Raw genomic sequence first — 13,391 nt, 5'->3', positions numbered from 1 at the left:
TCAAGGGTATTCGAGTAGGCCTTCGGCTCCGAAAGCCCATAACGATGATGTTTCGTTGAATGATTCGCACGCTGATACTTGTTAATGGCCGAGCACTGAAATCTGCAGTCGTTGTCGGTCCCGTTCTTGGAGGATCTCTTCCCCGCCGCAGCGATGTCGGAGATTTGATTTTTTTACTGGATTCCTGATATTCACGGTACACTCTTGAATTGGTCTACGGGAAAATCCTCTCCTAATCGCTACCTCGCAGATTCTGTGTCCCATCACTCGTGCACCGACTGTAATACCACGTTCAAACTCACTTAAATCTTGATAACCTGCCATTGTAGCAGCAGTAACTGATCCACCAATTGCTCCAGACACTTTTTGTCTTATATGGGTGTTTCCGACCGCAGCGCCGTATTCTGCCGGCGCATTTGAAGCGCATGCCTATATCAGTTTGTTTGGCGCTTCAGTGTAATTCTCGATGGCTGGATGGGGATTCGAACAACACCCTCCTGAATAAGAGTCTAGTGTCTTAGCATGTGGTGTCCATCGTCCCTGTAACACCGATACTGCTTCACCGACGCCGTTATTTTCTATTGAAGCGGCGTGGAGGTGATGATGTGCTAGTTTCACAGGAGCCGATTTCAAAGATGCGACAGTGACTGGTTGTTACCAATTATGGGTATGCAAGTAAGACGACTGTCGTAATATGTGTCAAATCCCCCAGATGACATTAACAATGTAACTAACTAGATAACAAATAAAGTACGATACCTAAAGCAATAAAAAGAAAAAAGTATGTAAGCTACATCAAAACAAGTTTGGCACAAAATCTCATTTACCCATCAAGGTAGTGAAAGACATAAAACAATGAGCATAAAAAACTGAAGTTTAAAAAAGTGAGATGGTAGGTGTTTGCATTCATTCTATAAAATAGCCGTACAAAATGTCCGATATACAGAAATATAGGTTACAACACTACGATGTAATACATCATGGACCAATCTAAATAGTCATAAACATGCAACAATGGCATAAGCAGTCAAAAGTTAAACGATACTGTGACTGTAGTTGTGTTTTACGTTGTAATGAAGTCAGACCAATGTCTTGTTTGTATCATTATGTGAAACAAAAATTGCATATGATGAAATGAGTTCTGCCTGAAACCCAAATAAAATGAAAAGAAAAACCAAATCCTGTAGCATCTGTTCCCGAAGATTTACCGAAGATTTGTCGTCACCTCCCGCTATCTTCATCGATTTTGGGTCAATATTTGTTCTTTCCATTTTCCTTTTGCAATGATGAACAAATTTTTTCATGTGCAACTAGTATAGCAGTTAAATCATGTATCAAAGGATACCATGTGTAGGTTTAAACAAGCTTGTGGCTAAATTGTACACTGTGTAAATTATAAGGTCTTTCGGCCAATCAGTCTAAAGGTGTATAGTGGTTTGCTTGTAACTCAAACACGGACATTCTCATTCATCATCCCCAATCTCCCACAAATAGGCCTCTTGTAACATCTGCCTCCTGGCAGGAATTCTCGCATTATTGCTTCCCACTTAACGTTATTAGGAGAATACCTGGCCTCACCACAAAGTGTTTAACTTTTCGTGGGCCAAGCAGTTGGGAATATCCCTGACCATCCACTTGCCATATATCAGGGAAGATCAAACAATCAGCTCACAACTGCAGACAGAAGTGAGCACTTCTAGCATAATGAACCCGGAAATATCTCGCAGGCGCTATCTACTGTCTCACCGACAGCCAACAGCACCTCCCAGACTTAACCATCTATCTGGTCAGATTCAAATGAATTTACAATCACTGTCCAGTTAAAATACAAACAGGGTAATTATTCCTTTGAAAACTCATTCCTGCTGGTTCGAAAGTTGCATCTTATAACACTAACGAACCGAATGCGTGTGTTAAGGTGACTGTTGTAACGTGCTCCCCATTCACATGGTCCATCATATTTCATACATCTGTTACTCTTGGATTTTTTATTTCTCTATGAGTTAATTAACCTCAGCAATTCCAAGGCGTCTTCCATAACGCGCATTACCGAGGGGAATACCTTATCCCCCCCCCCCCAAAAAAAAAATAATTAAAGAATGTAATTCGATAATTGTTGTTGAATTGTATAAACAACATACTTTTTAAAGAGCTATCGATGTGTAAGCAGGGTCCAGAACCTGAAAATACCTTTTACCACGGTCTTAGCAATATCAGCGAACATTCAATAACGTATACTACCGACTTCATGACCACCTCAAAATAAAATTTAAAAAATTAAAATTTCGTTCATTGTTGCTTTCTTTTAATTTTAACATACTTTTTAAAGAGATATTGATGTGTAAGGCTCCGAACCGCGAAATACTGAATACGACATTCACTGGGTAAGTGACATCTGCTACTAAGACTTCAATTTTTGTGTTATTTTGACCGAAAAATTTCAAACATAGATGGAATCTGCTAGAAGAATTCATTAAAAATAATAAATCTTTTTTTTTCAAAATTTTTAAATATAAAGTAACTGAGTATATTACAATTTTTCCAAACGGTGGGCCTCAAGTAACCCCCCCCCCCCCCCCTTGGTATTACGAGGGTAATGCCAACTGACGGTGTCACGACAAGTAACAACCACTCTACTACAATTAAATGTGTTGTGTTTTTGCTCCCGAGAAGTTACTGTGTCGACTGATGTGCTGTCACTGTTTCAGCTAGGAGAATGCCATTGAGAAGTGTTTTGACAGATTTTCAGAAACCTGCAATATCCTCCACCAGTTTGCTAATGAACAATTGATAGAACTTTTCAAAGGTACCTTATACTCTCTTCGTAACTATAAACATATTTTCGAATATGCATTGTTTTCTGTCACTACTGTTGTATGCCTCGGATGACATATTAATATTCTAATTGATACAGGCCATCCCCCTGCCACATCCCCCCTATTTCTTCCCCCCTCCTCTCACTTCACTCACGCTGACATTTCCTGGAGGGAAACCTAAGCCACTGGGAGTCTTTTATTTGGGTTCGACAGTTCAGTTTTGATGCCACGAGATTCTGTGAAAATGCAAGTTGACTCAGGAAGTCTCACATACCCGTGTGTATCTGATAGCTGAAGTGCGGCAGGTGTCCCACATGCTGGCCACTATTGACTACTCCACCTCAATAGCTGTTCATCCTTCGGATCATAGCATACCCTGAGATTTAAGGTTATTGCATGTAGCTTTCTAACATCCTTCTGATCCAGATCGTCGAACTGAGCTCCAAGTACTCTCTGGCACACAATGCCCCAACACTAATATATATTATAACTACAACCACGCCCAGAGCTTACAAATACAGAAAACTGGCGGTTGCTCAACGGCTTCCAGCCCATGAAGTCCTGGTTCACAGAACTTTTATCCTGCCTGGATAGACCAAGTTCACTGACATGCTCTCCATTTGGTACTACCCGAGGGAACAAATGGCTTATCGAATGTCATTATTGCGAGAAGCATCACTCATCTCTTGTCTGCTGACACCTTATGGTTTTAGTTATGTGAATATTTCACTATCTGCAAGGATTTTCTACTAGTAATATTATGGTTTATTTACAGAAGAGTGATGCACTGACAAGGTAAAAAAGAAGTGAGCCAGTATTCATAAACGAATGTAGTGATCAATTAGAAACTCATAATAGCCATTTGATCTTTTAATTATTATCATCAGCAACCTTCCACGCTTGCAGTTTGAGTATTTCTTATGTTTCTTGATGCATTACACCACTTGAACAGTCTCTCGGGCGTCTTGACACGGTTCGCGCGGCTCCCCCAGTCGGAGTTTCGAGTCCTCCCGAGGGAGGGGCATGGGTGTGCGTGTGCGTGTGTGTGTGTGTGTGTGTGTGTGTGTGTGTGTGTGTGTGTGTTGTCCTTAGTGTAAGTTAGTTTAAGCTAGATTAAGTAGTGTGTGAGCCTAGGGACCGACGACCTCAGCAGTTTGGTCCCATAGGAATTTACTAAAAATTTCAATTTCCACTTGCATAAAATGAAGCAAAAGCTGAAGCAGAAGGCTCCATCTGAAGGCAGTGTTATTAATATGGTTACAGATGAGATTACGCAGTCGTCACAAATGTCACGGCAGCAGTCACTGTCCACAGGATGACTTCCTAACCTAGTGCTATTCAGTGATGCAGGAGTACAACTGATGCAGCAGAAACGAGACCCTGATCAAACGTTGTACGAGGACACTCACTGTCAGATGTTCCCACCTGAACTGCAACTACAGTCACTTTCCACAGGATGCCCTCCCGACTCACTGTTGTCTTCCTGTGTCTCAGCACACCCACAGCAGTCAAATTCCACAAGAAATGTTATTTACCAACACATAATATGTGACTGCCAATGGATCTAAACACGTGAATACAGAACTGATACCTGACAATGACTTCGAAGTAGTCACAGAGGTAGAAAATGCTAAAGTACAATATTCGAGCTATGAGTGCGGCTATCAGCCGCCGGCACGGTAGGTCAGTGTTTTCGGACAGAGAGAGATGACTGGTCTCCGTAATAAAAAAACTGAGTGAAGGAATCAACAACGAACTTCACAGGATGTCATGTGACGTTCGCTACGACCAAATACAACGAACAATAACGAACTAATCTCAAAAAAGGATAGCGTGCTTAATTAGTAAACAAAACGTCGTCGGTCCCGGGTTGTAAAACCGCCACCACTTAAATTTTGATAAATAATCATCATTGGCATAAGAAGTCACCCTCCTGACAACGGCTTTGTCAAAGACGGCGGAGGAGCGGACAGACGTTCAGAGCACTCTCTTGTCCTTGGGGTGGAAAAACGTCCCTAAAGGTGGAAGAATCAGCAATTATCGACAGTATGAGGATGCAGAAGACAATGGAAACCACTGCATTAAAGACACATAAAATGTATTCACAGGACATGTGGCCTGTAAGTGGAAAAGTGTCATGATGATCTCCCCAGTCGCAAAATATTCCCAAATAGTCCCCCATTCGCATTCTGGGAGGGGACTGCCAAGAGAAGGGGATGGTGACCATGAAAAAATGATTGAATAACCAAAGAAAGGATGACGTTCTGCGAGTCGGGGCTTGGAATGTGAGAAGCTTGAACGTGGTAGGGAAGCTAGAAAATCTGAAAAGGGAAATGCAAAGGCTCACTCTAGATATAGTAGGGGTCAGTGAAGTGAAATGGAAAGACGACAAGGATTTCCGGTCAGATGAGTATAGGGTAATATCAACATCAGCAGAAAATGGTATGACGACAATAGGCTCCGTTATCAATAAGAAGGTAGGTGTGTTACTGTGAAAGGTTTAGTGATAGGGTTGTTCTTATCAGAACGATACTTCATGTATACATGCCGACGTCGCAAGATAAAGATGAAGAGATAGAGAAAGTACACACATCAAAGAAAGTTTTGCATCACCTCGGTTGCGAGAGTTCCGGAACCTGTACAGGAATTTGGAATACCGATAAACATAAATATCATTTCCGTCCTTTTTATTGCTCATGAAAACCACACATTGTATGTTGCACCACCATACAGCGAGACCTTTAGAGGCGGTGGTTCAGATTGCTGTACACGCCGGTACCTCTAATACACAGTAGCACATCCTCTTGCATTGATGCATACCTGTATTCGTCGTGGCATACTATCGACAAGTACATCAAGGCGCTGTTGGTCCAGACTGTCCCACTCCTTAACGGCGACTCGGCGTAGATCCCTCAGGGTGGACGGTGGGTCACGACGTCCATAAACAGCCCTCTTCAAACTATCCCGCGCATGTCCGATAGGGTTTGCGTCTGGAGAACATGCTGCCCACTCTAGTCGGGCGATGTCGTTATCCTGAAGGAAGTCATTCACAAGGTGTGCACGATGGGGGTGCGAATTGTCGTCCATGAAGACGAATGCCTCGCCAATATGCTGCCGATATGGTTGCACTATCGGTCGGTTGATGACATTCACGTATCATACAACCGTTAAGGCGCCTTCCATGACCACCAGCGGCGTACTTCGGCCCCACATAATGCCACCCCAAAACAGCAGGGAACCTCCACCTTGCTTCGCTCGCTGTACTGTGTCTCTAAGGCGTTCAGCCTGACCGGATTGCCCCCAAACACGTCTCCGACGATTGTCTGGTTGAAGGCATATGCGACACTCATCGATGAAGAGAACGTGATGCCAGTCCTGAGTGGTCCATTCGGTACGTTGTTGGAACCATCTGTACCGCGCTGCATAGTGTCGTGGGTGTAAAGATGAACCTAGCCATGGACGTCAGGAGTAAAGTTGCGCATTATGTAGCCTATTGCGCACAGTTTTAGTCGTAATACGACGTTCTATGGCTGCACGAAAAGCATTATTCAACATGGTGCCGTTACTGTTAGGGTTCCTCCGAGCCATAATCCGTAGTTAGCGGTCATCCACTGCAGTAGTAGCCCTTGGGCGGTCTGAGCGAGACATGTCATCGACAGTTCCTGTCTCTCTGTATCACCTTCATGTCCGAACAACATCGCTTTGGTTCACTCCGAGACGCCTGGACACTTCCCTTGCTGAGAGCCCTTCCAGGCCCAAAGTAACAATGCAGATGCGATCGAACCGCGGTATTAACCGTCTAGGCATGGTTCAACTACAGACCACACGAGCCGTGTACCTCCTTCCTGGTGAAATAACTGGAACTGATCGCCTGTCGGACCCATTCCGTCTAATAAGCGCTGCTCATGCGTGGTTGTTTACATCTTTGGGCGGGATTAGTGACATCTCCGATCACTCAAAGGGACTATGTCTGTGATACAATATCCACAGTCAACGTCAATCTTCCGGAGTTCTGGGAATCTGGATGATCCAAAATTTTTTGATGTGTGTGTATGAGGGTATTGAAACGGTAATACAGTACGAATGTAATAATCATGGGGGACTAGAATGCATTTATAGGGGAAGGAGTAGAAGAAAAGGTTACAGGATAAGGTCAAGGAATGAGAGAGGAGAAAGACTATTGCGTTCTGTGTAACTTTCAGCTAATAATATTGAATACTCTGCTTAAGAATCAAAAGAGGAGGACGTATACATGGAAAAGGCCGACTGATACAGGGGATTTCAGTTACATTACATCATGGTCAGACAGACATTCAGAAATCAGGTACTGGATTGTAAGGCGTGCCCAGGAGCAGCTATAGACTAAGATAACAATGTAGTAGTGATGAAGAGTAGGCTTAAGTTTAGAAGACTAGTCAGGAAGAATCAATACGCAGATAAGTGGGATACGGAAGTACTAAGGAATGACGAGACACGCTTGAAGTTCTCTAAGGCTATAGATACAGCAATAAGGAATACCTCAGTAGGCAGTAAAGTCAGAGAGGAATGGACATCTCTAAAAAGGGCAATCACAAAAGGTGGAAACAAAAACACATGTATAAAGAAAATAACTGCGAAAAAACGGTGGGCAACAGAAGAAATACTGCAGTTGATTGATGAAAGAAAGAAGTACAAAAATATTCAGGGAAATTCAGGAATACAGATATACAAGGCGCAGAGGAATGAAATAAACAGGAAGTGTAGGGAAGCTAAGACGAAATGGCTACATGAAAAATGTGAAGAAATCGAAAAACAAATTATTGTCAGAAGGACTGATTCAGCATATGGGAAATTCAAAACAACCTTCGGTGAAATTAAAAGCAAGAGCAGTAACATTAAGAGTGCCGTGGTAATCCACTGTTGAGTGCAAAGGATAGAACGGATAAGTATAAAGAACACACTGAAGGCCTCTATGTAGTGGGAGATTTGTCTGATGTGATGGAGAAGAAATAGGAGTCGATTTAGAACGAATAGGGGGCTCAATATTAGAATCAGAATTTAAGAGAGCTTTGGAGGATTTAAGATCAAATAAGGGAGAAGGGATGGATAATATTCCATCAGAATTTCTAAAATCACTGTGTGAATTGGCAACAAAGACTATTCACGCTGGTGTGTAAAATGTATGAGTCTGGCGACATACCACCCGACTTTCGGAAAAATATCATCCACACACTTGCGAAGACTACAAGAACTGAAAAGTGCGAGAATTATAGCACAATCAGATTAACAGTTCATACATCCAAGTGGCTGACAAGAATAATATACAGAAGAATGGAAAAGAAAATTGAGGATGTGTTGCATGACGATCATTCTGGATTTAGGAAAGGTATAGGCACCAAAGAGACAATTCTGACGTTACGGTTGATAACGGAAGCAAGACTAAAGAAAAATCAAGACACGTTTATAGGAACTGTGGACGTGAAAAAGGGTTGGACGATGCACTATGGTGCAAGATGTTCGAAATTCTGAGAAAAATAGGGGTAAGCCATGGGGAGAGACGGGTAATATACAACATGTAGCCGAGCCAAGAGGGTATAATGAGAGTGGACGACCAAGAACGAAGTGCTCGGATTAACAACAGTGTAAGACAAGGATGTAGTCTTTCACCCCTAATGTTCAATACGCACATCGAAGAAGTAATGATGGAAATAGAAGATAGGTTCAGAAGTGGAATTAAAACACAAGATGAAAGGATATTAATGATACGATTCGCTGATGACACTTCTATCCTGAATGGAAGTGAAGAAAGACGAAAGTAATGAGAAGTAGCAGATATGAGAACAGCGAGAAACTTAACACCAGGATTGATGGTCACGCAGTAGATGAAGTTAAGGAATGCTACTGCCTAGGTAGCAAAGTAACCTATGCCGGAAAGAGCAAGGAGGACGTCAAAAACAGACTAGCACTGAGAAACAGGGCATTCCTGGCGAAGAGAAATCTACAAGTATCAAGCGTAGGCCTTAACTGAAGGAACAAATTTCTGAGAATGTACAGTTGGAGAACAGCATTATATTGTAGTGAAACATGGACTGTGGGAAAACCAAAGCAGAAGAGAATCGAAGCGTTTAAGTTGTGATGCTACAGACGAACGTTGAAAATTACGTGGAATGATAGGATAAGGAATGAGGCTCTGCGCAGAATCGAAGAGGACAGGAATATGTGGAAAACACTGACAAGGAGAAGGGACAGGATGATAGGACATCTGTTAAGACATCAGGGAATGACTTCTATGGTACTAGCGGGAGACGTAGAGGGCAAAAACTATAGAAGAAGACAGAGATTAAAATCATCCAGCAAATAATTGAGGATATATGTTGGAAGTGCTACTCTGAGATGAAGAGGCTGGCACAGGAGAGGAAACCAATCAGTAGACTGATTGTAACACCATAGCTGTAATGCTGTACGGATTTATTTTGCTTTTGTTTTATTTAATGTCACATCGTTGAACTTCTGTAAATGTGTTTGATTGAATAGATAACACAACATTGTATACTCTTTTCTTTGTTTAAAACTTTGATGTCGTGGCTTGATTCTATGCAATGTAGTATATCTGTCATTTAAACTCTTTGTCCCATTTGGAGGGAACATAACTTACTGTATAGAATTGTAATTTTGTGTGAATAATTTTTGGTAGAAATGTCAATATGTGCAAATTTTCTGTTTAATTTATTGTATTTGTTTGCTGTTATGTAAACTGCTGACCTTCACTTAGGATTCTTAGTTATTCTGCGCGTAAAACGTCTTGTGGTTCCCCTCGGGAACGGAACTCTGTAGCGCGCGCAAATTGTGGTTGGCCTAGATAGAAAAGGTGGAATCAAGAGTCAGTCGGGGACGAGCTACCAAACTGTGAACTGCCATGCAAAAGTTGCGTAGTGTACTGGTTCCGAGAGAGGCTTTTTCTGCCACTTTCCAATGCCTCGGATGGATGGATAAATGGCTGGAACGATTCTGGAATTGGTATCCATCATCGCCACCAAGAAGGGACAGAGTCCAGCAATTCTGCCTGCAAATCCATCTACCAACATGCAGTTGCCACCACATTGCGCAATCACTGTAACGGAATACTATAATAATGTACAGTGAAGGCTCAGCTTATTGGATGTGTTAGAGTGCTCAAATATAAGGTAACTTATAACTGAATTTATGTACCTACCTTGATTTTTTTCCCTATCACAACACCTCTCAGGTTCCTCTCCATTTGAACTATGATTACCGAGTGTCCTAGTTTGTGGGAAAAAAATGAAAGCCTCAGAACATTAAATAATGTTGTTTGATCTTTGGTAAGAAGGGAGTGTTCAGATTTACTGTAGATTTAGTGAAATTGTGGGAGGTAGTAAATGTAGTCTTGTGAAAGCCTCCCAGTGATGGAAATAGTCTAATTTATAGTTTTGTGGAGTTTCAAAGTCACCTATTTAAACATTTACTTGCAAGTAGAAGACTGTGGCTGTTTCTTTTAAAGATTAAAAGTTCATAAAATTGAGGCTTATAAAGTTTTGCGTAGTTAATGATCACAGTGCTGCCTGTAGTAAATTTTAAAAGGTGAGTCGGTTTCTTGTAAATGTGTCAACATTGTGTCTCACTGTAGTAAAAGTCGTGAACTGCATTTGTGGAAAGTGCTTGCTAAGCACTTGTTTCTTTTGGGTATTGAAAGTGCGTACTAATAGTGTAATACAATCCACTGGTTATCCTTTACCATTATTTATGAAAACAATAATTTCTTTACTCAAAAGACAGTAAGAAATAACCTGTTAGTGAATTCCATGTAACTTTCATCCTAAACAAAATAGCATTTAGTTGAGAGATATTTAACCTGTGACCAGTTCATAATTTTCCAGTGAACTACATTTATGATTTCATGCCAGCTAGGAAAATTATTGAACAATAATACTGAACCTATATCCAATTAATGATCCCGCAGTGAATGTTACTAGTTATGTAATAAAGACCATTCAGTTTGAATAAGCCTTGAAAGTAATAGTATGTTTCGGTATCTGTTATATTTTTGCAAATAGTTTGTGCTGCTCTAGTTGTTAGTTCCAACCTTAACGTTAATATAGGCAGGTGTCAGAGTTCATTGCACTCGCGTGTGGTAAATTGTAGGTTGTGTTATCCGTTAAAGTTACTCATACCTAATTTCTTAAACAAAACTGTTAATCATTCTCTTGCCTAATTAGGCTAGCGACCGTTTTCTTTACTCTCTAAACAGTATAGCTAAGTAAAATATTATTTGTTACTGTTTAAATGTTTACGTAATTCTGACTTTCACTTCTGATAAGCCACTTCTATTAGGTACAATACGGTCAACATAACAAAATTCCTCTCAGAGGGTAACACTGCTCTGTTGCTTTATACCATAACTACTCTAACAAAATAATTCTGTTTTGCAAACTGCCTCCAGCTTCGAGGTTATGGTATAGCAGTAGCATACGAGAGTGTTATATGATGACTCAAAAAAAAAAAAAAAAACTCCTATTCATGTTCAGATTTTAGGAAGTGAGGTGTCTACAGTTGATATGTATGTGGATAGACAATACTTGAATTAACTTCATGGGACATCAACATATACCTAAAACATTCTAGTATAGTGAATTTACACTGAAGAGCCAAAGAAACTGGTACACCTGCTTAATATCGTGTAGGCCCTCTGCGAGGACGCAGAAGTGCCGCAACACAACATGGTATGGACTCGGCTAATTTCTGAAGTAGTACCGGAGATAACTGACACGATGAATCTCGCAGGGCTATCAATAAATCCGTAAGAGTACGAGGGGGTGGATATCACTTCTGAATAACTCTTGCGGGGCATCCCAGATATGCTCAATAATGTTCACGTCTGCGGAGTTTGATGGTCAGCGAAAAGGTTCACACTCAGAAGAGTGTTCCTGGGGACACTCTGTAGCAATTCTGGACATGCGGGGTGTCGCATTGTCCTGCTGGAATTGTCAAAGTCCGTCCGAATGGAAAATGGACACGAATGTACGCAGGTGATCAGCCAGGATATTTACGTATGTGTCACCTGTCAGAGTCGTATCTAGACGTATCAGGAGTCCCATATCACTCCAACTACACACACCCCACACTGTTACAGAGCCTCCACCAGCTTGAATAGTCCCATGCTGACATGCAGGGTCATGGACTCACGATGTTGCCTCTTATGTCGGGCAGGTATCAAGGGTACACAAGCGGGCCTTCGGCTCCGAAAGCCCATATCGATTATGTTTCGTTGAATGGTTCGCACGCTAACACTTGTTCATGGCCCAGCACTGAAATTTGCAGCAATTTGCGGAAGGGTTGCACTTCTGTCACGTTGGGCGAATCTCTTCAGTCGTCGTTGGTCCCGTTCTTGCAGGGTCGGAAAATATCCGATGTCGGAGAATTGATTTTTTAGCGGATTCCTGATATTCATGGTACACTCGTGAATTGGTCGTACGGGAAAATCCCCACTTCATCGCTACGTCGGAGATGCTGTGTCCCATCGCTCGTGCGACAACTGTAACACCACGTTCAAACTCACTTAAATCGTGATAACCTGTCATTGTAGCAGCAGTAACCGATCTGCGCCAGACACTTGCTATCTTATATAGGCGTTTCCGACGGCAGCGCCGTATTCTGCTCGTTTTCATATCTCTGTATTTGAATACGCATGTCTATACCAGCTTCTTTGGTGCTTCAGTGTAGATGGCCTGTACTGTACAATTGCTAGAGACAGGTTGTGCCGTTGGCGCTCATATGTAAGAGCGGTGTACTACGACTTTGTTGGGTATCTGCGGAACAGTTGTGTAAATATAAAGCAACTGGAGCAATGAATCAGTTTCCGTATTTCCCCTGTACTAAAGTTTGTAAGTATCGAGTCTATAAAGTCCATGGAAGCTATGTTTTACGAACGGACGAATTGTATTCCAATGCATGTACCGAGCGAGTTTGTGCAGTGGTTATCACACTGGATTCGTATCCGGGAGGACGACGATTCATATCCGCTTGCGGCCACACAGATTTATGTTTTTAGTGATTTCCCTAAATCGCTTAAGGGAAATGTCAGGATGGTTCCTGTGAAAGGACAGGGCTGATTTCCTTCTCGTCCTTCCCTAATCTGAGCTTGTGCTCTGTCTCTAATGACCACGTTGTCGACAAGACGTTAAACAGTTATCTCTCTCTCTCCTCATCTCCAATGTATGTGTTCACACTTCTTGGACTCAGTGCGATACAGGCGGAATATAAGGCTTATAGAAGACACCTATTTGCAAAACACTGTGCTGCAACACTATGATTGTAGATAAACCATTGTCGTTATTTCCACCATGCCAAGTTCGCTGCTTACCAACGAATCTGTGTTAGCTTCTGAGTTTTTAGTAGTAAGACACATACTTTACTCTGTATAGTTTCAACACTGCTACTACTGAGGTGCTGACATGGTTGCTACCTGTAGTCTTATCCGTCTCTGATGGAATCTGCATAATAATTTACGTCACTATATGCAGGTAGTCTGTACGAAGTACAACGAACGTCTTCTAAATGCTGTTGGTGTTGGCATTTAGA

This window comes from Schistocerca americana, chromosome X, assembly GCF_021461395.2.
Source record: "Schistocerca americana isolate TAMUIC-IGC-003095 chromosome X, iqSchAmer2.1, whole genome shotgun sequence".
Classification (NCBI taxonomy): Eukaryota; Metazoa; Arthropoda; class Insecta; order Orthoptera; family Acrididae; genus Schistocerca; species Schistocerca americana.
This window is presented reverse-complemented; position numbering follows the sequence as displayed.